The sequence below is a fragment of the Bacillus rossius genome, chromosome 2, assembly GCF_032445375.1.
Source record: "Bacillus rossius redtenbacheri isolate Brsri chromosome 2, Brsri_v3, whole genome shotgun sequence".
NCBI lineage: Eukaryota > Metazoa > Arthropoda > Insecta > Phasmatodea > Bacillidae > Bacillus > Bacillus rossius.
In genome coordinates, this window is record NC_086331.1 from 39,062,070 (window position 1) to 39,084,449 (window position 22,380).

The 22,380-nt window shown below is 37.4% G+C and overlaps 1 protein-coding gene and 1 long non-coding RNA gene across 5 annotated transcripts in view; both read left to right on the top strand.

Annotated features, from left to right (window-relative positions):
* Nucleotides 1-22,380, top strand: part of LOC134529251 (uncharacterized) — a 1,084,551-nt gene that overhangs the window by 414,525 nt on the left and 647,646 nt on the right. The window lies entirely within an intron of this gene.
* On the top strand, nucleotides 6,550-11,389 carry LOC134529252 (uncharacterized). Its single transcript, XR_010074511.1, has 2 exons — nucleotides 6,550-8,161; nucleotides 10,382-11,389. It is a non-coding gene; the product is annotated as an uncharacterized LOC134529252 (long non-coding RNA).

The following is a 22,380-nucleotide window of genomic DNA, read 5'->3' on the forward strand; positions in this document are numbered from 1 at the left end:
TGGTAGCATGTACTGAACATAAAATGACGGATCCATGATGGGCATCAAGGTCAAAGTCAAAGATCAAGGTCAAGATCAAATTTCAAGGTCAAGGTAAAAATTCAATGTCAAAGTTCAAGGTCAAGGTCCAATTTTAAGGTCAAGGTGAACGTTCAAAAAAGTCAAATTTCAAGGTCAAGGACAAAGTTCAAAGTCAAGGTCAAAGTTCATGGTCAAGGTCAAAGTTCAAGGTCAATGACAAAGTTCAATGTCAATGACAAGTATAATGCCAACAGTCGAGGTTAAAGGTATGGTGAACAGAAAATTATACTAACATGTCGCCTGCACACTCTAGTAGGCGAAAACAATATGGTGGTCTCCAGCGGACGAAGACAAGATGGCGGACATGACGTCATACCAGCTGATGGTAAATACCTTGTTATTGGTGGAGGTAGATCAGTCTGTAGGTGGCTTCTGTGGAGGAAGGATCTGGTGTTTTTTGCCCTTAGCGGTTTCGAACCAAGGACGAAATCGATCTAATCAATCAGAATTCTAATAAGTTAATTTTTTTATTAATTTTGGAATTTTTCCCGATTTTCTAACATAGAAATGACGGATATTCAAGATAGCGTCTAAATTTCAAGATGGCGACCGTAATGGCAATTGCAACATTAATAGGATCCAATATGACGGTCGTAACATAAAGTGTAACGATGACATTGTACTCAACCAAGATGGCGGGCGTAACAAAACATGCAACATTTATATAATCCAAGATGATGACCGTAACGATAAGTGCAACAGTGGTTTTTAAGATTTTTATTATTTAATTCGATTATTTATTTTTTTATGAATTTAAAATTTTTTCACGATTTTATAACATAAAAATTGTGGATTTTAATGATTGCGGGCGTAACGATAATTGCAACAGTTTCGACTTAATACAAGATGGTGGTTATGTCTCGAACAGGTAGTGCTATTATTACTTAAAATGAAAAAAAATTCAAGTCCCGATATGCATGTTTTTTTATATAGGTACCTTATTTAATTTTCAGTCTGGTAAATGTCTCGATGGACGAGCGGTTAAAGGCGTATGTTTTCCAACATAGAGATTAGAGCTGTGCTGGTTCGAATCACAGCGCTTCCAATGTATTTTGCATAAAAAATTAATATTAATATGTTGATAAAGACCATAATAGCTATGGTAGGTAATGGAACATCGACCTTATGTGACGAGACAGAGCGATGCTGGCGCTCTCTATGAACAAACAGCAGAAACAAACTCGACGGTATCCAAGATGGCGGCCTCCAGTGGAACAGAAAAAAAATCAAGAACGACGCTGGCGCTATCTAGGAACAAACAGCAGAAACAAAGACGACAGTATCCAATATGGCGGCCTCCAGTGGAACAGAAAAAAAATCAAGAGCGACACTGGCACTATCTAGGAACAAACAGCAGAAACAAAGTCGACGGTATCCAGTATGGTGGCCTCCAGCGGAACAGAAAAAATAATTATGAGTTAGGCGCTCGATTTAAAGATGGCGGATCCAAAATGGCTGCTTGATCTTCTTGTCCCGTTACGTTGTGTCCCGTTACGTTGTGTCCAGTTACGCTCATCCAAGATGGCCGTCGTGACGTCAGAATCAGAGATAGCGGACCGACAATCACAATCCACGCGCCAGCGCTAGGTGCAGGGGCCCCATTTGTATACTATTCACGTCAACGACGGAGTTGACATTGCCACTGTTGTAGGTAATAGGCGAATCTAGGGCGATGAATCGTGAGTGTTAATGGTACATATGTCATCGAGGTCTTCAGTTTTTGAGTCCGAGTAAGGATTAACACTGTTGAATAACTATCAGGAGACTCTATTTAGTAATGAATTTTTACAAACCATATTCGAATGTTGTTACAACCGCCTAAAATTGTAGCCTAGCCACATTATTCAACATGACTGGTTTTCAACAGACACTTACAGAGTATAAAAGTTAATATTGTATGTAAAACGCACCTCTTAATTTACGAAGTATAGTCCATGTTTTTTTGGATAACACATTAATTTTATGTAGCTTTCGAAGCAAGTAAAAGTGACAATTAATACCCCAATATGTGTGGATCTTTCCACGATCTGTAATTAATTTCGTCTGATGCTACCATCTCCTTTAAACCTTTTCTGTCAATTTTCTGAAAATTCCCATAGTCCTCTGTTTTAAAGTGAGTCTCGTCGACATTAAAATCATTATAATCCCAGTGATTGTGATTACCATTATATTGACTAGGATAGTTTATTATAATATGTCTTTTTCATCGTTTTGGTCTCAGGGCTTTAGGTATTTCGTCACTGTCTTCGATCTTGTTGGTGGAGGCTACTAGGATTTGTTTGTAATTTTTTTCCCATTTCCCATTAGATAATGATTCCTTAATTTTCTTTCGATGTCAAATCATTAGCGAAATATGGGCAAGTGTTTTTAAATTTAGCATTTTCATATTCTTCATAGCCATTAAAACCATTTCATATTTTGTCTTTTTTAACTTCTTTGGTATTAAAGATTCGACGTAGTTATTATTATTCAACTTGGCTGTACAGATTTTGGGATGTTTATTCAAGATTTTTATTCGACTAAACAATGTCTTGTAATGGGTACAACTAAATGATTTTGGTAAGGACCCAAAAAGTATTCGCTCCTCTCATGGCGTTTAGAATTTTTTTCTCAATGTTAACTCCTTATTGTAGTAACTACACTGGGGAAATTTCTATACAGCTGCAGGCAATAATTCCATATCAACGTGTGCGATTCATACCGAATACAAACTGAGAATTTTATATTAAAACCAATACTTAAATAATAATTTCAGTAAGAGATCAGCTAGCAATAATTTTCCAGTTTGAAAGATTCATGGCCAATTAGTTCTGCGTTGTATCAACAGATATCACCAAATGTAACATTGAGGTAAATATTATTTATTTTTTATGCGGAATGCACACAAACGAATGAGAAGTAAGGCTTCGCTAGGCCTCAAGTGATGGTATTTCTCAGACTTATTATGCCATATAATCGAATGCAGCAATGGGAAAGACGTGAAAAAATATTATCTTGACCATTCTTATGATAATGTCGATCACTGAGATTAAAATGATTTCAGGGTCGACGAGTCTAGCATTAAAACAAAAGAATATCGATATTTTCAGAAAATTGACAGTAAATGTTTAAATAAGTTAATGGCATCAGTGAAATTGATTACAGATCGTGGATGGTTCCAAACATATTGGTGGATAGGTTGGGACTTTTTCTTGCTTTGCAAAATGGCGAAAATTGATCTGTTATTCAAGAAACATGAACAATACTTCTTGAACTAAGATGTAGGGGTTTTATGAAATAACTACTTGTATAACCTGCAAGTGTATGTATAAAATCAGTAATTTGGAAAAATGTGGCTTGGATTGTAGGTGGTTTGACTTGAACAATGAAGACCTCAATAATATTTGTACCATCAGCAATTGATGATTCTTCGCCCCAGGCTGACCTATCACCTAATTAAAAATAACAGCATTTTTTAACTCCAGTGTTACGGGTGCCCTGACTGCAGCAACGATGACAGCGATACGGTGGCCTAGATGGTATCAACGTCTCACTGGAGGCCGATAGATAAGGAATTTAAGCCTATTGTGAGAATTTTCACCATATATTATTAAATGAGTTATTTTAACATGAATGAGCTATTTTTGAATCGACTAAGGATCTAATCGAGGACTGGTTCCGAATAAATAAATTAATACATTATTAGCGAATATATTTAGTGTTTGGTTGAATTTTCCCGAATATTAGTATAACATTTAAAGTATTTCAAGGTGGCACCTAAGAGGGCTGACAAGATGGCGGATTCCATGGTCATTAATACTACTGCACTCTATAGCCCGTCCAACTCTTAGATTGCGGTACACGGCTTATGGCGCGCGCTGTTGCCAAATCTCTAACACATTACGAATTTCAGGAGATGTGTGTCTTTGTAATTCGGATCGAACAAGAAGCATTTTAAGAAATTATATCTATATTTTTGTAATAATGCCACTTGTATGTAAATTTCAATTAAAAACTACCTATTGTAGACGACAATTTCTTATAGTTTTATTTTATATTCTAAAAATCCCATATATATATATATATATATATAATATCACATTTTCATAGGCCCGATAAATGCCGTATTTTTGGACAAGCCATGTCCAAAATGATAAATAAAATACGGTAATGGAAATTCTCGGTCGAGTAAGTTATGGGAAAAATCCGAACAATTGGGTCGAAATGGGGAAGATTTTTTGAAAAACAGGAAAATCGCAACAACTCCCATAATATGAATGATATCGCATCCGTTTTAACGTTTGATAACTCGGAGTACCTAATGCCAAAAAATGTTTTCTAAATAAATTTTTTATACGACCAGCCATAACTGCATGGGTTGGAAAAAAATTTTCACCAGACAAAAAAAACATAACTGCCTTAGTAGACAACTTATAAAATCTGTTTGAATTGTTTGTAAATATCATAATTATTGTCCAAAACTTTGTCTAAAACAATGTTTGATAAGATGCTTGGTGTTGTGAAGGATAGAAAAATAATTCAAAATTTTGTATCATGATCGCTATTAAATTCCTTCGTATTTATTTCATACATTTTACATATTATGTTAAAGATTCAATTAAAATATTTTTGTCGCATCCATTACTGCAAGGGGAAGAAAAAATATGGGTTTAAGGATATAAAAATCCCTTTTTGTTCTAATGTAAAGAAATGTAATCATCAAAATCTTCCTGCGCCTTTAGGCTGTGCCGATAAGGATTTTTTTAACTTTAACTTACAACAAGAATCTGTTCACACACATTTCATTCATAGGAATTTATACGATAAATGTAACGTTAACTTGATTAAGAATTTTTTTAAACTTTAACTTACAACAAGAATCTGTACATACATTTCATTCATAGGAATTTATACGATAAATGTAACGTTAACTTGATTACGAAATTAATAAGATCACAAACCTTTTAATCACTATCGCTACCGCTGACCAATGTTGATACCCCTTCCACAAGAGTAGCACAGAGCTGACCAGAAGAATAGGTTTGGGGTGATGGAGATGACTGTGATGAATTGGACGAGGCTAAACTTATCAAAAATCTTTCCTCGTCATCTTGAAGTTCGTCAGCTCTCCACAGCTCTTCTTCCATGTTTTTCACAGTTTGTACATAATTTTTCCAGTTTTCTTTTGATACGTGGTTATTAAGGACTCCATATCATGTGCCTTGAAAGTTGTGTTATGCAGTCTTACGAACGATTTCACTTGGGCCCATACCATTTCAATAGGGTTTAGCTCGCAGTGACGGTATCCAAGATGGCGGCCTCCAGTGGAACAGAAAAAAAATCAAGAGCGACGCTGGCGCTCCCTAGGAACAAACATAAAAAAAATCGGTGGTATGCAATATTGCGACCTCATGCAGAAAAATTAAAAAAAAAAACAAGATGGCGACTGTGACATAGTCCAAGAAGTTGGCATCCAGCAGACTTAACCTAGATGAGGACATGATAAAATTATCTATGATGTCAGATTCAAATTGTTGGCCATGACGTCAGGATTCAAAATGCGACCATGAAATTGTCATAATGGGGCTTAAGGTGGCTTGTGTTTAGGAGTTTTAGCCACTTTTAGGAATTTCAAGCCATTGGCATTTTTGACGAATAATGTGGTATATTTTCCCTCCAAAAGGTAATTTTTCACTTAAAAGCTTTATTGGATTTATTGGCGGAATATTTTCCAATGAAACTGGAAATTTTGATAAATTTTGGCAAATTTTTAGTATATTTTTGGCAAATTAGTAATATCAAAGTTAAAGTTGAAGGTCATCCAAGATGGCGCCTAAAATGTCAGACAGTGCTCGATTATTGACTCCATCCTCAATCCTTACCCTCCAACCCTGTCCCCGGACCCACCTTTATATACTAGTTCTACCTCTCATTAAATTTATAACTAGAAATTTCCAAACAACTGTATATTGTCGCGGGTTGAAATTTTGCAGGGTTGTTGAAATCAAATTTAGGGACTTTACTGACGGGACTCTGGGCTGGCTGCTCTGTTCACTCGTCAGCGCAAGTGGCGTGACCATGTAATTGGGGCACGGGGCCGGCACGGCGCGCTGCGGGCTTGCAGAATTTTGTTTGTTTGTTTGGCCGCGCGCTGGCGCAGCCACGGGCCGCAGTTACTGGGGCGCGCTGTCGTAACAAGCCGCGCGGTGTGGCCTGCACATTGGGGTAGAGGGGGGGTAGTCTTCCCAGATGTTCTAGTTAGTTGTTTAGTAAATTTGACTTCAATAACGAGCTTTTGTTATGGTAGGCGCGGCAGGGCGCGCGAATTTAAGCGCAAGTGAGTGGTGACTCGGGGCTCACTCAGGCGGAGGCTATGCGTCTCACCTGTGGTCACGAGTTGTTAGTTCGTTCGTGATGTAGGAATTCAGGCTCACTCAGGCGGAGGCTATGCGTCTCACCTGTGGTCACGAGTTGTTAGTTCGTTCGTGATGTAGGAATTCAGGCTCACTCAGGCGGAGGCTATGCGTCTCACCTGTGGTCACGAGTTGTTAGTTCGTTCGTGATGTAGGAATTCAAGCTTTCGGGCGGAAGCTATGGTCGACGCCAGAGGCCACGAGTCGTTTAATTTAAGTTAGGTCATAATGTAGTCGTCAAGCTTTCGGGCGGAGGCTATGGCCCTCGTCAGGGGTCACGCGTCATAGTTTTTAAAATGTAATGTTCGTTCGGGATTTCAAGGGCAGGAGAGGCCCCTACGTTATTTTTTTAAAGTAATCGATCAAGAAAGGCTTTTCGGAAAATGTGAGTATGGACTTATCTTTGTTTTAATTTTAAGTATTAATTATGATTTGAGGTATTCGGAAGGACTAGGGAAGTGTTTAGTGAAGTTCTCTCATTCTCTCTCTTGTAAGGTCGTTCAATCGTTAAGGAAGTAAAGAGATTATTGTTTTAAATTGTAATCCCGCTATTTAAATGTTCTTTAAAATGATGTTGAGTATTTGACTTTAAGAATAAAATAATTTTAATTAAGTATTATGTTATTTTGCAAAATCTCCTTAGTTCAGCTCTCACCAGACATCCTGTACGGGATGACGAACCTATGATCCTAGGTACAGTAAAGTATTTTATGAAGTTAAGACTAGTTGATGCCAAGCGAGTTGTTTCTATGTAAAGAGCTACGATTCTCGCCCCCCCCCTCTGAAGGTGGATCGTGACAGAAATGGCGGTGGCACCGGCTAGGTGCACGTGACAGAAATGGTAGAGTTCGCCGGATAGGTTCTATTTCTGGAGAGAGAGAGAGGTAGATTTTTATGTTTATTATTAAGTTAGTTTCAGCTTCTGATAGCAGGTTATTAAGAGTTTACTTGAGGAGAGGATTACGGAATTTTAGTCTATAGTGGAGGAAGTCTTTGAGATTTTTTTTTTGACGTAACAGATGTTTATTTGAGGATACTTGTAAGGATAAAGTTTATAGTGATAAGTTGTTTTAAGTCGTTGAATTTATTGTAGATTTATATCGGGGATTATTACGTGAGGAGAATACGTTATAAGTTAAATGCTTATTAGAGATAATGCAAGTGGTTTAATTTAATTGAAATTAATTTTAAGATTGTAGGTTAAGAGAGTTAAAATTTAAAATAAAGTTTTTTTCGTAAATAGGAATTACTTTCAAGTGAAGTTTGTTTTGTTTTCGTGCGCGTAGGAGACGAGACGTACGAATTAAATCAGTCGAGGGAAGGATAAACGTTAGAAAGGAATTAAAAAGAAAACGAGAGTTTATGTAAAAGAGAGTTATAGAATTTATAGTGATGTTTTGTTTTAATTAGAAAAATGTTGAGAGTTGTTTCAGAACGACACGTCAGTGGACGTGGCAGAGTGAACACGTGACGGGGAGGTGCTGAGACCTAGCGGAGAACGGAGGAACCGCAAGCGAGGGTTGGCGCACCTGATGGAATTCGGTGACGTCACGGGCTCATACGGAGACGTGGACAGGCCGTGACCTTGTTTTGATCAGCTGTACGGTAACTTAGCGATAAGAAAATAGACTATTGGTTAAATAAATTTAAATTTAAGTGTGTTTTAGGAGAAGAGGAACTTTCAGTATGTAAGTAATTTAATTTAAGAAGTGTATGATGTATAGGCTAGAAGTGTTTCGTTGTAAGTTGTTTATGTTTTTGTTAGTTAAATCCTACCTCGGTTTTAAAAATATTTTTTTGGGATTTGTAAACAGTAATAAGGAGGTACACTATAAAATCAATAAGCATTGATAAAAGTGGAAGGATAGTTTTTGTGTGTAGAGGGAATTTACTCCAAGGGAACAGACAAAATTAATGTTTTCTTTAAGGCGAGGGACCCTAAGGTGAGGTGTTGTGTCCCTGGGAAGAAAGGGAATTGTAGCGCAGACCATAGGAGATGGGCTGACTACGGAATTAAGGGTCAGGAGAATCCTGAGAGTTGTGAGTAGTTTGGGGCAGGAGTTCCCCATGGTAGTACCGAAGTGGCTATCCTGTATGGGATAGGGTACCATTTCAATGAAGTTTGTTGGTGGGGTTAGAGCCCCCTGTGTAGTGGGCCTATAGCAGATAGGCACTACAGTGAATTTGGTTATTTTGTGAGGTAAATTCCCTGGAGGTTAAGTAAGATTGGATTCAGTTAGGAAGGAGGGAAATGAGAAACATTGCTGTAGAGAGTTAGTGTACTTGCCTAATGTGAAATTGAATTTTAATAAATTAATTAATGAGAAAGTTTTTTCTGGTCAAATAATAATGGAAGGGAATTAATTAATTTTTTTGAGTAAGGTGTTTTAAGTAATGAAATAAAATAATGTGAAGAAGTTTGAATAATTGGGGAGGAATTTCTTTAAGAGTGTAGATAATTGTTTTTGAATTTATTGAGATATTCAGCCAGTGGAGTTTGAGTATGAGAGATACAGTGAGATTTCAAGGAAATTGGTTGTTTATTAATTAGGACGAATGAGATTTTATGATTTAGAGTCAGTAAGCATAGTTAAATTTACGACATAATATTTGTTGACAGTTTACAGTTATTAAGGAGAAAACAGAGTAATCTATTTATTTTTATTTTAAGGGTTTGAAGATAAGATTATGAATTTTTTTTTTGAAAGTTTCTTGGGCATGTTTGAATAATTTTTATTTGGATTTTAAGAAATTACAGAGAAAATTTAATTGATTTACATTAGTTTGGAAGTATGGAGGTTTAGTGTTCGATTAGCCCTAACTTGATGGTCGGATCCCAAAAGAATGCCGTAAAACCGATAGCCAATTGAGAGGAATGCGGTAGGCGCTTGTGTAGAGAGGGGTTGTGGGAAAACTCCTTGGGACTGATGGCAGATCAGGGGCCCTAAATAGTGTGTGATGCTGTAAAACCAGTGCAGGGAAAGCCTGGTATGCTTAAATTTTTGGGCACAGGTTATGTAAACCTGGGGTTCCATGGGATTTAGTCATGTTAGCTGCTGTGAGACATTAAGATTTCCAGGCTCCATAGTAAATTCAATGTAAATTTTTGTTTTCTTAAAATAATAAATTTGTTTTTAATTTTTTTGAGATATTTGATTTGGAACAGTGAATACAGACCCCGAGGAATAAGAGTTGTCATGCTGTGAGAGGAGAAGGTGGTAGGCCTAAAAGGGTACAGGCACCACAGAGGTTATGTGCATTGCATAATTTAAATATAAGGAAACTTGAGAATTTGAAATTTTGTTGTTGGTTTGTACACCCATAAGAAGAGTATAGGCAGAATTTTTATTGTTATGAGATGTCTAATTTAATTGAAAAGAAGAAAGTTTAAAGATGCAAGGTAACATTATTATTGTAATAATTGAAAGAGATTAAGAGGTAGAGAGAAATAGGCAGTTTTTGTTTGTAAGTACTAAAGTTTACATATAGAAATTTAGTAACTAAGAATGAATAATAAGTTAAGTCTAGTGTAAAAGTTTTTTTTAAGTTTGTTAAGTTAAGAGTCACAAGTAAATTTTTTTTAGAGAGAATGTCTTTGATAGGAAGTATTAGAAACTTATGGGAATTTTAGGGTAACATAAATAATGTAGGTAATGAATAATAAATAGATGGTAGGTCTTAAGTTAGGATTAACATTTGAAGCAGAATTTAATTAAGAAGAAGGAAAATAAATAGGCCTAATGAAAAGAACAAAAAAGGATTTTATGGTAAAGCATTTTTTTTAAGTAATAAACAATGAATAATAATGTTGTTTCAGGGTAATGTGTACTAATAATACAATTTTTTTTAGGACCAAAGAACAGGAATTATGTAATTTAAATTAACATGTATTTTTGAAACTGTTACAGATTCCTTAAGATGAGCTGAGCAGCAGTCCAGTTTACAAGATGACAAGAGTTCGAGAGACAAGATACAAGATCACTGAAACAAGAGCCAAGACTGAAGATTCAAGAGAAGAGAAAGCTGGCAGCCATGGACTTACAAGTGGAGATTAATAAGGTTATGTAAAGTTTTATTTTTTTATGGAAGACAGTAACTGGAGTTTTTTTGTTATAAACATTATTTACAGAACTTTTTAGGTTATAGTAATGTAATGGAACTAGTGAGTTGTGGTAGCTGTCAAAAAGAACTAATACCTTAAGTTTAATTTTTAAAGTTAATTTTCTTAATTTACAGAGGGATTAGTAGTTTTTTTTAAAACCTTATTTAGGTTGGAATTTAAATACAATAGCTTATTATAAATGTGTACGAACAGTTCAAGTTCACAGTACTGATAGGTAGGTCAGATGATCTTATTGATTTTGATGATTTGTTGTTTTGAGTTGATTTTTAAGTGTTGTGAATTAGACAATGAAATAGTTCTGAAAACTTAAATTATTTCAAGCTAAGAAATAGTAAAGTTAATTGTAACTCAAAGGACACCAGAATTTAATTTTTTTTGAATTAGTAATGTTTGAAAATTTTATACTTTACAAGAAAGGTTATAAACAAACAGATCGGATGGAACAAGGATGCAGTAAATCACAATTTCATTTAGAATTATTGATTAGCTTTTGAGGTTATGAAGTAAAAGTAATTATAGTTTAAAAGTTTGAATAAAAAAAATGTTTTTTTTTATTTGTTTGAAATAGAAAGTTTAAAAGTTAATTAGTCATGATCTAGGTGGGTGATGGGGTGGGAATTGGCCACTCTTTTTCCCTATAACCTCCCTAACATGGCCTTCTATTACAACTAACAGAAATAAAGAAGAAGAAAAATGAAGAATTATTAGTTAGAATGTTTCTTTCATGAAGATACCTGATGAACTTTTACTGTTTGGAAGAATAGAAGCAAGGTTAGTCAGATATTTTTACTCAGAAGAAGAAGAAGATAAAGCAGTTTTATGACTCGACAAGCCAGAGATTGGTGTTTCCCCTCTGCGCTTCTATTGACTACGTTGTTTACTCTCATGGGATAGCTGGTTCGGCACCATGGAGAGAGATTGGTGGGCATTGTGGTTGCCCCCAGAAGAAAAGAAGAGTAGAAGAGGTTATGGGTGGGTCATGTGAACTGACCTTCAACCCAGTTACTTCGTGGGGACTATTTGCTGTATAGAGAAGATCAAGACACAAGAGTTAGGGAAAATCATTGGAGGTCATGTTTCCCTTCCTTAAGTTTTTCCTATCAAATTATTTGCCTGATTAGATTATGCTAAGGGTGGGATACTTTATGTTAGCAGTTGAATTAATTAATTTTATTTTTTTGTGTGTTTGCATCCTTGCCCATCGATTGCAGTTTAGTAGTTAGTTTTGTATTTGTCAGGCGTGATGGTAATGCCTGTTGATGATGTTTCAGAATTGTAATCTGTTCGTGATGAGGATGGCACAACTCCGAAGCAGATGTGGGGAGAAGTTGTGAGCTGCCCTGGAAGCCAGTCCAGTAGCTGTTGGAGTTGAGTGGTGTTTGCTGATGGCCAGCCCAGGGAGCTACTCTTCTCGAAAACACTGACTTCGAGGAGTTGCACCAACCTTCACGAGATAAGAGTTTAATTAATTGAAACACTGTAAGGACACTTAATTTTTGTTGAAGAACGAAAGAAGTATGGTAATAAACGGAAACCGAAAAAAAAAAATAATAATAATTATCCAGAATTTGCACATTGTTTAACGAATACTGAGAAACTAAGAACAGTAATTTAATTTGTAAAGAGAGCTTCACTAACAGAACAATTTTTTTAGAATTGAGAACTCGAGCCTCTGAAGGTTCCTGTGAGAACAAACCAGATAAAAGTTTTACATTTAATTTTATGAATACTTGTTGTTTTAAAATAAATCTTATGCAGAATCTAGATGTATGTTCAGACAGCAAGGAACTAAGAAAATTATTATTTTTGTGAAATGAGGAATTTATAGTTATGGTTTAATGGAAAAAGACAATTTGTAATTTTGAGGTAGCTCGATGGGGCTCGAGCTCTGTGAGGGGAGGGTTATGTCGCGGGTTGAAATTTTGCAGGGTTGTTGAAATCAAATTTAGGGACTTTACTGACGGGACTCTGGGCTGGCTGCTCTGTTCACTCGTCAGCGCAAGTGGCGTGACCATGTAATTGGGGCACGGGGCCGGCACGGCGCGCTGCGGGCTTGCAGAATTTTGTTTGTTTGTTTGGCCGCGCGCTGGCGCAGCCACGGGCCGCAGTTACTGGGGCGCGCTGTCGTAACAAGCCGCGCGGTGTGGCCTGCACATTGGGGTAGAGGGGGGGTAGTCTTCCCAGATGTTCTAGTTAGTTGTTTAGTAAATTTGACTTCAATAACGAGCTTTTGTTATGGTAGGCGCGGCAGGGCGCGCGAATTTAAGCGCAAGTGAGTGGTGACTCGGGGCTCACTCAGGCGGAGGCTATGCGTCTCACCTGTGGTCACGAGTTGTTAGTTCGTTCGTGATGTAGGAATTCAGGCTCACTCAGGCGGAGGCTATGCGTCTCACCTGTGGTCACGAGTTGTTAGTTCGTTCGTGATGTAGGAATTCAGGCTCACTCAGGCGGAGGCTATGCGTCTCACCTGTGGTCACGAGTTGTTAGTTCGTTCGTGATGTAGGAATTCAAGCTTTCGGGCGGAAGCTATGGTCGACGCCAGAGGCCACGAGTCGTTTAATTTAAGTTAGGTCATAATGTAGTCGTCAAGCTTTCGGGCGGAGGCTATGGCCCTCGTCAGGGGTCACGCGTCATAGTTTTTAAAATGTAATGTTCGTTCGGGATTTCAAGGGCAGGAGAGGCCCCTACGTTATTTTTTTAAAGTAATCGATCAAGAAAGGCTTTTCGGAAAATGTGAGTATGGACTTATCTTTGTTTTAATTTTAAGTATTAATTATGATTTGAGGTATTCGGAAGGACTAGGGAAGTGTTTAGTGAAGTTCTCTCATTCTCTCTCTTGTAAGGTCGTTCAATCGTTAAGGAAGTAAAGAGATTATTGTTTTAAATTGTAATCCCGCTATTTAAATGTTCTTTAAAATGATGTTGAGTATTTGACTTTAAGAATAAAATAATTTTAATTAAGTATTATGTTATTTTGCAAAATCTCCTTAGTTCAGCTCTCACCAGACATCCTGTACGGGATGACGAACCTATGATCCTAGGTACAGTAAAGTATTTTATGAAGTTAAGACTAGTTGATGCCAAGCGAGTTGTTTCTATGTAAAGAGCTACGATTCTCGCCCCCCCCCTCTGAAGGTGGATCGTGACAGAAATGGCGGTGGCACCGGCTAGGTGCACGTGACAATATAAACCCAAGCGTGACCTTGTATGTTTGGGGCTTAAAGCGCGCACTCACAATGCATAGTTAACAGTTACTGCTTACCTTATTACCCTCCCGACTGTATGGAAAAAGAAATTCTACTTTTGTATATTATTTAAAAATATAGTTTGACTTCATATTTGCCAAATATCGATTTGAACAAAGAAGTGTGGTTTTCAGTTAAACCAACAGGAACTAATTTTCTGCACAAGCTTAGAGTTTCAATAAATTCAATGACACGGAGCTAATAAATTGCTGGCCACTTGAAGGGCTAGTAATAAGGCACATCTACATGCACAATCCTATTATTTCAGATTTGATCAAATGTGTACTATTGCCAAAAAGACACATTAAGGCATAAGCGAGAGATGAAATTCACTAATTTTCCACTACACTGTCGAAAATATACAACTGATGACACATTGAATTTTAATTACGCATGCCCAGCACTGAACATTATATTTGAGCTGTTTTTGCCAAAGCGTTAGTAAAACTGTGATTATTTATACTTTCATGTATGTGTGGAACATATATTGGAAAATATTTCCATTTTTATGGTCGTTTGTACATTTTAAATTTAAATGTTTGACTTTGTATGTAACCATTTGTTGATTTACAGGAAATTTGGTTTTGTAGTGTAAAATGTTGAAAATAGCTGTGGTTCGCTCGTTACTTTGCTAAGGTTCCCCATAAGAAAGTCTATGAATATAAATATTTTGCGTGCTTTGATGTCCTTTGTGGGCAGATTTGTTTATGTTTTTCGTCAGCCGTGCCATTTCTTTTTGGGTGGCCCTTTTTAAATGGTTTCATGGATGTTCTGAAAACTGAGTGAAATGTGTGTAGCTACACGCAATCTGGATTGTCATAACTCTGTGAGAGCTCTGGGATTCACACCCGACGACGAGTATGAATGTTTTGGGACTGCTTGGCATGTCCAGGGGTTTCGAATCTTCGACGTCGTGGGGAGGACGGCTGTCTTAATAAGCAAGGCCCAGGCGGATGCTAAACACGCTTTTTCTGCTTGAAAATAACAATCTGGCCTAACTTCAGACATGCATTTGATGACGAGTTGAAACGCTGCAAAATTCAAAAGTAGGTAGGTAACTATGGTAAGTATGTAGAAGGAAAGTAGGTAAATTTGATGGTAGGCATGACATTTGGCGTGTAAATCATTTGGTAGGTATATGTATTTAAGTATATCGATAGGTAGAATGGTAGATATATTTCGCAATAATTAGGTGGTAATTTCTATCGTAGGTAGGAATATAGGTGCATTTGTTGGTAAATATTTTCATAATCCGGGAATGTAATTTGTGGGTATGTAGATACGTAGGTAGGAGGTGCTGGTTTTTACCAAAGTAATGAATTCATCTGATGTTTAAATAGCCATTAAATATTGATAGTAATAAAGTAGATATGCCAGCGTGAAGATCACAGTTATTTGCCGTTTTCAGGTGAATTTTCTCGATATGCTTCCGTTTCCCCCACCCATGCGTTACATCATTACTTCTTTATAATCTCACAGCTGTTCATCATCTCTGAATACCTTGAGGTAACAAGACGTTAAACCCTGATTTATTCATTCAGAACGGAAAATATATTTGTAAGGATATGATTTTATAACGCAGGTTTATATTACTTTTGAACATAGGTCAGTGTATAAATCAAAGTATTTAGAGTAGGCAAATGAGTATTTGTAAGGGCAGCAATCTGTCTAATCAAATATGTATTGATAAAGGTAAATATGTATTTCGATATAGAATGTTATATAGTTCACAATTTCTGAATAGAACCTGCTAACCCAAAAACAAAAAAAAAAAAAAAAAACTATGGCCAGAAAATGAGTTTTCTCAAAGTATTAGATAAAGTGGATGTTTTACAAGAATATTAATTTATTTATGTAGTTTCATTTGTAGACTTATAAAAAAGTAAAACATTTTTAAAGGAAATATCTGCAGCCCATAAATTAAAGGTACTGCAGGTATTTAGTATTCAGGAAAGGTTACTTGGATGGTAAGGTGAAGAAAGAATAGTAAATTTATAAATGAATTAGTTAGTAGTTAGCTAGTGTAAAAAAAGGTACTATTTTGTAAGATTACATATTTTTGCACCTAAATATGTACATGTTTGTTGTAGTAGCTAATGGAATTGTTAGGTACATAGATAAAATTCATTAGTAGGGAATTTTGTAAGCCGATTTCAATTTAAGTAGGTATATGTGTAAGTAATGGGAAATTATAGTATAGGAGTCAAATTATTTATGTGAAGGAATGTAAATTTTTAAGTTTGTAGTTATCGTACCTAATGTAGATATGTATTCATATGCCAAGTGGTTTGTTTGTAGATATGCACTCTACCTGCATAGGTCTATAGGGAATTAGTATAAGTATTTGTTTTTTAAAATGGTATGCTAGGAGAGATGTAGATAGAAGTGTACTATATGAATTTGTGTAAAGTTGGTAGAAATGTTAAATGTTTAGTAATTTGCTTTTATTATAAACCATTCTTTGGAAACTATTTGAAACGCCTTAAACAAGTAAAATATAGTACATCTTACTGTTTATCATAACAAAATTATTGCAGTATGTAAGTCATATTCTTCATGTATGTTTAAAACACAGTACTTGAGTAGGTAAGTTTGGTATGTCTGGGGCACCGTTGGGGTATGGGGGAGCCGGAGAGCCACGACAGACATATTTGATTACGTCACTTCCGGTGGCCATCTTATATGACTTTGAACTTTTTTCATGGCGTCCATCTTGGATCCACCATCTTTGTTTCCACCATTTATTCATCTAGAATATTCCATCATTTCCAATTATGATGTCACGTCCGCCATCTGAAAAATCCTCAAGTATTAACTTAGAAAATTGCAAAAAAAATATTTAAAACATAAAAAAATTATTAAATATTTCTTAATAAAACAGCTATGAAACCATCATCGAGCACCCCATTCCTGTGCGTTGCAATTTTCGTTGCCATGACAAAATCCAATGCCACACTCTTATGCGTTATAATTTTTGTTGCTCCACCATCTGGAAAACATATTTATTATCGATAAAATAGAGACAAATTAAAAAAAAAAATTACACCAGCATCGTCTGCTGGCAGCTATCTTGTTTAGTTGGAGACTGTCATCTTGATTTCATCTGATGGATGTCGTCATCGAGTGTCGGTTCCTAATTTACGCCAATGTATGTAAGGTCGAGTTTCTATCCTCAACCAGTTTTGTTATGAACCTTATGGACAAAAAGTTCACAAAATCCACAGTCATTTGGTTTATGATGGTGGTTGTGACCGCCATTATTTCTTTAAGACTAATAATGGTTGTATGCATAGTCTGAGATAAAGGTTATATATCTAATTAGTCGTCTCACCATTGTGGATGCGAGGGTTATCGTAATATTACTTAATAACTTTTCTTCCATTAAAATTAATTAATTAAATCCATATTTTTAACCGTTCAGGACCAAACATTTTTTCAGAGTCCTCACTCACAAGTAATAATCTCGAGTAACAGGCGATTTGCCTGACGGCGGTTTGTCTAAACATGAATTCGTTACGGCGATTTGCCTTAAGTCATTTCGCCTAAAGGCGTTTTGCCTAACAGCGATTTGCCTAACAGCGAATTGCCTAACGGCGTTTTGCCTAATGGCAATTTGCCTAACGGCATTTTGCCTAACGGCGTTTTGCCTAACAGCATTTTGCCTAAAATGTTACTATAATGACAAAACCTCGTTTTGCCTAACGGCGAATTGCCTAACGGCATTTTGCTAATGGCGATTTGCCTAATGGCATTTTGCCTAACCTAACCTAACCTAACAGCGTTTTGCCTATCAGCAGTTTGCCTAACGGCGATTTGCCTAACGACGATTTGCCTAACGGCGATTTGCCTAACGGTGCTTTGCCTAACGGCGCATTGCCTAACAGCGTTTTGCCTAATGGGGTTTTGCCTAACGGCGATTTGCCTAATGGCGTTTTGCCTAATGGCGTTTTGCCTAAACAGCATTTTGCCTAAAATTAGGCAAAACGACTTTAGGCAAAACGACACATGCCCATAATCTCTGCTCAGAGACCGTGATTGTGTACTCTTGTTTAAAAAGCTGCATGGAAGCAAATATTTTAATGTTTGCATATTTATTTTCATTTCTCAGAGACAATTTATTTAAATTTATAAATAATTTTTCCACCCTGGTGCGCTCCAAACTTACTACACACACATAAGCTATTCATGTATGTAAAATCTGCTTCAAGCATTTCGATGATCAGGAAAGAATTGGTGAGCTCACTGGTCTTCAGTGTTTTGAAAAACACAGTGAGCTCTGCAAACAACATGTTGCTGTTCGAATGGAGATGCCACCGCTGGACAAAAATTGCCAGCCACATGTTCTTCAGTTTAAAAATTTTAACCATGCTGATAAAATGCTTCTCATTTATTGTAATTTTGAGGCTTTTCTCGAGAAGATCCATACCTGTGTGATACTACATCAGATCAAAGAACACTGAAACTTTAATTTAAATAATTTATTTATGTTTTCAGTATTTGTTTACGTTTTTATTTGTGCCAAATTTATATATCTTTCATGTTAATTAACTTCTATATTTGTTTTGGATATTGCTTTGAGCTTTGAAACCTTTCTCTATGTTAATAATGTTAAATGTAATATCTTTTAAATGCTTAATTCAAGGCCGGTGATTGGCCGATATATCGGCGGATCTTTTAAAGCCATTTTTGTTTGAGACGCTATTAATTTTTGTAAGAGAAGAAAAAACTTCGGTGTGCCATATTGTGGCTTGTGTGTGTTGTCGCGTCGGGCCTTGCCGACGTGACATTTTAAATATGATATAGCATCGCTACGTCTCTCGTATTGGCGAGAAAAATACGCCCCGAGCTTCGGTGTAGCTCTGAGAGTATTGGTTATATTGGGGCTCTATCTGAAAACCATATATCGTCAAATCATCAGGTATGACTATATGCTATGATAAATACTGAACTGCCGCGTCACCGAATCATAGCACGAATTGTGTTAGTGACCATCTGCTGTCTGATTATGCTAATTGTTTTATGTTAATCGTCTTTGAATAATATTTAAGCCTCTAGTTTTCTTGGAATTATGGCAAAATTAATGTTTTGTATGACATCACTCAGAGGTCTTGAAAGATTTTGAATTTCATGCGAACCGACGAATACTGAACTAGCTAAATTTATATTTTTATCTCCTAACCAATGAACTTTTGTATCTGTTGTGCCCAACGAAATTTTATTTGCTAAATAATATGCCATTTTCCTATTATTCACAAGTGTAAGCAACCTTGTTAGTCATTTTTTTTATGTTAAATAATTATTATATTATAATCAGTATTATACTTATTTTTATATTTAATAAATAATTAAGCTGGGTACCTTCGGGTACTTGCGCCCATTAAAGATTCAGAAGCGCATGACAGAGAGATCTATTAAACTGTAACTGTGAAGGGTCCTACACTTCATAGTGGGGCATTACAGAGTAATTTGGAGCCGCATCGTGGGGCTCGAATATTTTGTTGTACAACATTATTGTGTAGTTTCAAGACATGAACACTAGAGGGAGGTGTAAGACCAAAGTCAACACTAGTTCGCGGGACAGCAGCCTGTCCGAAGATGACACTATCTCCATCTCTGTAGCACAAAACACAAAGGATGATGAAACTAGCCAGCCCACAAAGCAGTTAGAATTTACAGGTTCAGTGCCTACAACCAGTGGCAATATGGATGTAGCTACTATGTTCCAGTGCCTTGTGTCTAGGTTAGATGCTATGAGTGTTGACACCACAAAGTTGGGCGCAGATATGAACGCCAGGTTTGATTTTAACACTGCAGATTTGAACATCAGGTTAGATTCTAATACCGCAAATTTGAGCGCAGATTTGAACGCTAGGTTAGATGCTAATACCGCAAAGTTGAGCGCAGATTTGAACGCCAGGTTTGATTCTAACACTGCGGAAATACAACATAGTATCCTCAGCTTAGAAAATAACTTCAAATTAGAGCTGCAGGAGGTTACTGATAGTGTAGCAGCTGTGTCCAGTCGGGTAGCTATACTCGAAACACACACCGAGCTAAAGCTAACCCAAATACAGAATAACTGTCTAGACACTACTCAGAAAATACAGGAGGAGGTAAGCAGTATTTCAGGACGTTTAGAAGAAGTAGCACAACAGGCTACACAAAATCACTGTGGTCTGGATGAGATAAATGAGGTAGTGGAGCATCGTAACCAACAGATGCACAATCAGATTACTAATATTACTCGCAAACAGGATGAACTAGGAAACCAATTGGAGGAGCGAGTAGGGCATTTAGAGAACAGAATGCTCACCCTTAGGTTACACAACCTATTAGATAAACAGAATACAACCGCCGTTTCGCCTATGGCTAATGCGCCAAGTGGCTGTTATGCACCACCCGGCCCGAGGCCATACCACGGTTCGCTGGAGTCTAAAATGAGAACTCGATGAGGTTCCTAAAAAAATTTGAGGAATATTCAGCTTTGTTCAAGCTGAACAACGACGAAAAATTAAAATGTCTGAACACCGCCCTCCGCGAACATGCATACTATTGGTGGGAGGTTATACAATCGTCTACCCACACTTATGCTGACTTTAAAACTCAGTTTAGACAGCAGTTTTGGAGCGCACGCATACAGGGAAACATGCGAGCCAGATTGCACGGTGAAAAATTTGATCAAAAGAAAAACAAGTCCCTTGAAGCGTATCTTTCCAGCATGTTTGAGCGTACTAGGTACTTAGACCTACCTATGAACGATGAGGAATTTATTTCCATGTTTCTAGGACAATTACCTCATAAGTACCAGCTACATCTAACAGGGAGGAATTTTTCAAACATAACTGAGTTCAGAGAACAGCTATTAGCTTTCGACAGGTTAGAGCGGCAGGTGCGTGTTAGCAGCTCGGAGCACGAGAAAGCACCGGCACAAAAGGCACCTCCACTTTATCAAACAGTGGCAACGTGACCAGCCAAAAGTACACGTCAACACCGCTAATTGGAAATTTCACCATACCGGTAAATGGAACAATCGGCAACACAGACCACACAAAACTAACGGCTGGAGTGAAAAGCGGGGTCGTCCCTGCAGCGAGGAGGACGAGCCGAGCCAGAACCTGTACCGGAACAAGAAACAACAGCGCGGTGAGGTACAAGAACAGCGGCCTACCAGGTACGAGTACCCAGAAGGGCGACCAAGATCACCACGTCAGGGGTACCAATACCGATTGCCGAGATCACCGGAGCAGCAGCAACAGCTGGTGTTCCCTCCCAGTGGAGCTGAAGCCGTCCAGTCAGCGAACAGCGCGACGAGTTTCCCCACTCTCAACTTCCTCCCGTCCGCGTCAAGGAATCAACAAGGATACTTTGCACGGCAAACGCCAATTCCTCCCAACAGCAATCAACTACAACAGCTGCAGCAACAGCAGCTATCAAACTCAGCATCAAGCGCTGCATTGGCTAGCCAAGCCAATGAGACGGCGTTAAACTCATTGGGATTAGTGGTGGTACGCCCTGATCATTAATCCAGGGACCAGACATGGGGGTAAATTATCACATTCCAAACTACAACTGTATGACTTTTAAAATTTTGCTCGCTACAGTTATACTAAAAAAAAGTGAACGCGAATTTCTGTACAGCAAGGAAATTGAAGATATTTTGCCTAAATGTAACACTGTTTGTCCTGAATTAGAATTAGAAGTTAAAGGACAACCTGTTAATGTTTTGTTAGACAGCGGAGCAGAAATATCTTGTGTCAACGAAGATTTTATCAATTTTTTATTACAGCGTGGACAGAAACTATGCATCATACCTGTGCTATGCATTAAAATAATAGGGGTCACATCGCGATCTAGCCCTGCTGTAAATAGGCAAGTTCTTCTGCACATCAACGGCCTAGGTCAAGCTAAGGACATAACAACATTAGTGGTAAAAGGGCTAGCAAAAATTTTAATTTTAGGTACTGATTTTCTGACACAGTACGGCATCGTTTTGAATTTTGACAAGTGGACTGTATCACCCACTGAATGCAGGTTACCCACTACAATAACTACAGGGCAGTGGCAAGTGACAGGTGATTTTGTAGGCATGTTATGACTGAACAGTGTACCACCTTAAGTGCACAGTATACAGGCTGGCAACGATTTCATTGCATTATGGGAAGAGTTACAACTCGCAGTGCAAGATGTTCTCACAATAACCAGTGAACAGAAATATATGCTACTCCAGTTACTCCGTCAACATCAAGATGTATTTAACGAGAAGCCTGGTTATAATCGCCTCTACAAGGCCAAAATATTAGTGAAAGACGGCGAACCTTTTCACAGGAAGACCTACCAAATACCAGCTAAGTACCTCAATGAAGCGACTAACTACCTACAGCTGATGTTGGACTGGAAGGTCATCAAGAGGGAGGCTAGTCCATACGCAAACCCCGTTGTTTGCGTACTCAAAAAGGACGGAACTTTACGCCTGTGTTTGGACGCACGAGAACTAAACCGCATTACTGTAAAATATCGTGAGAGTCCTATCTGCACTAAT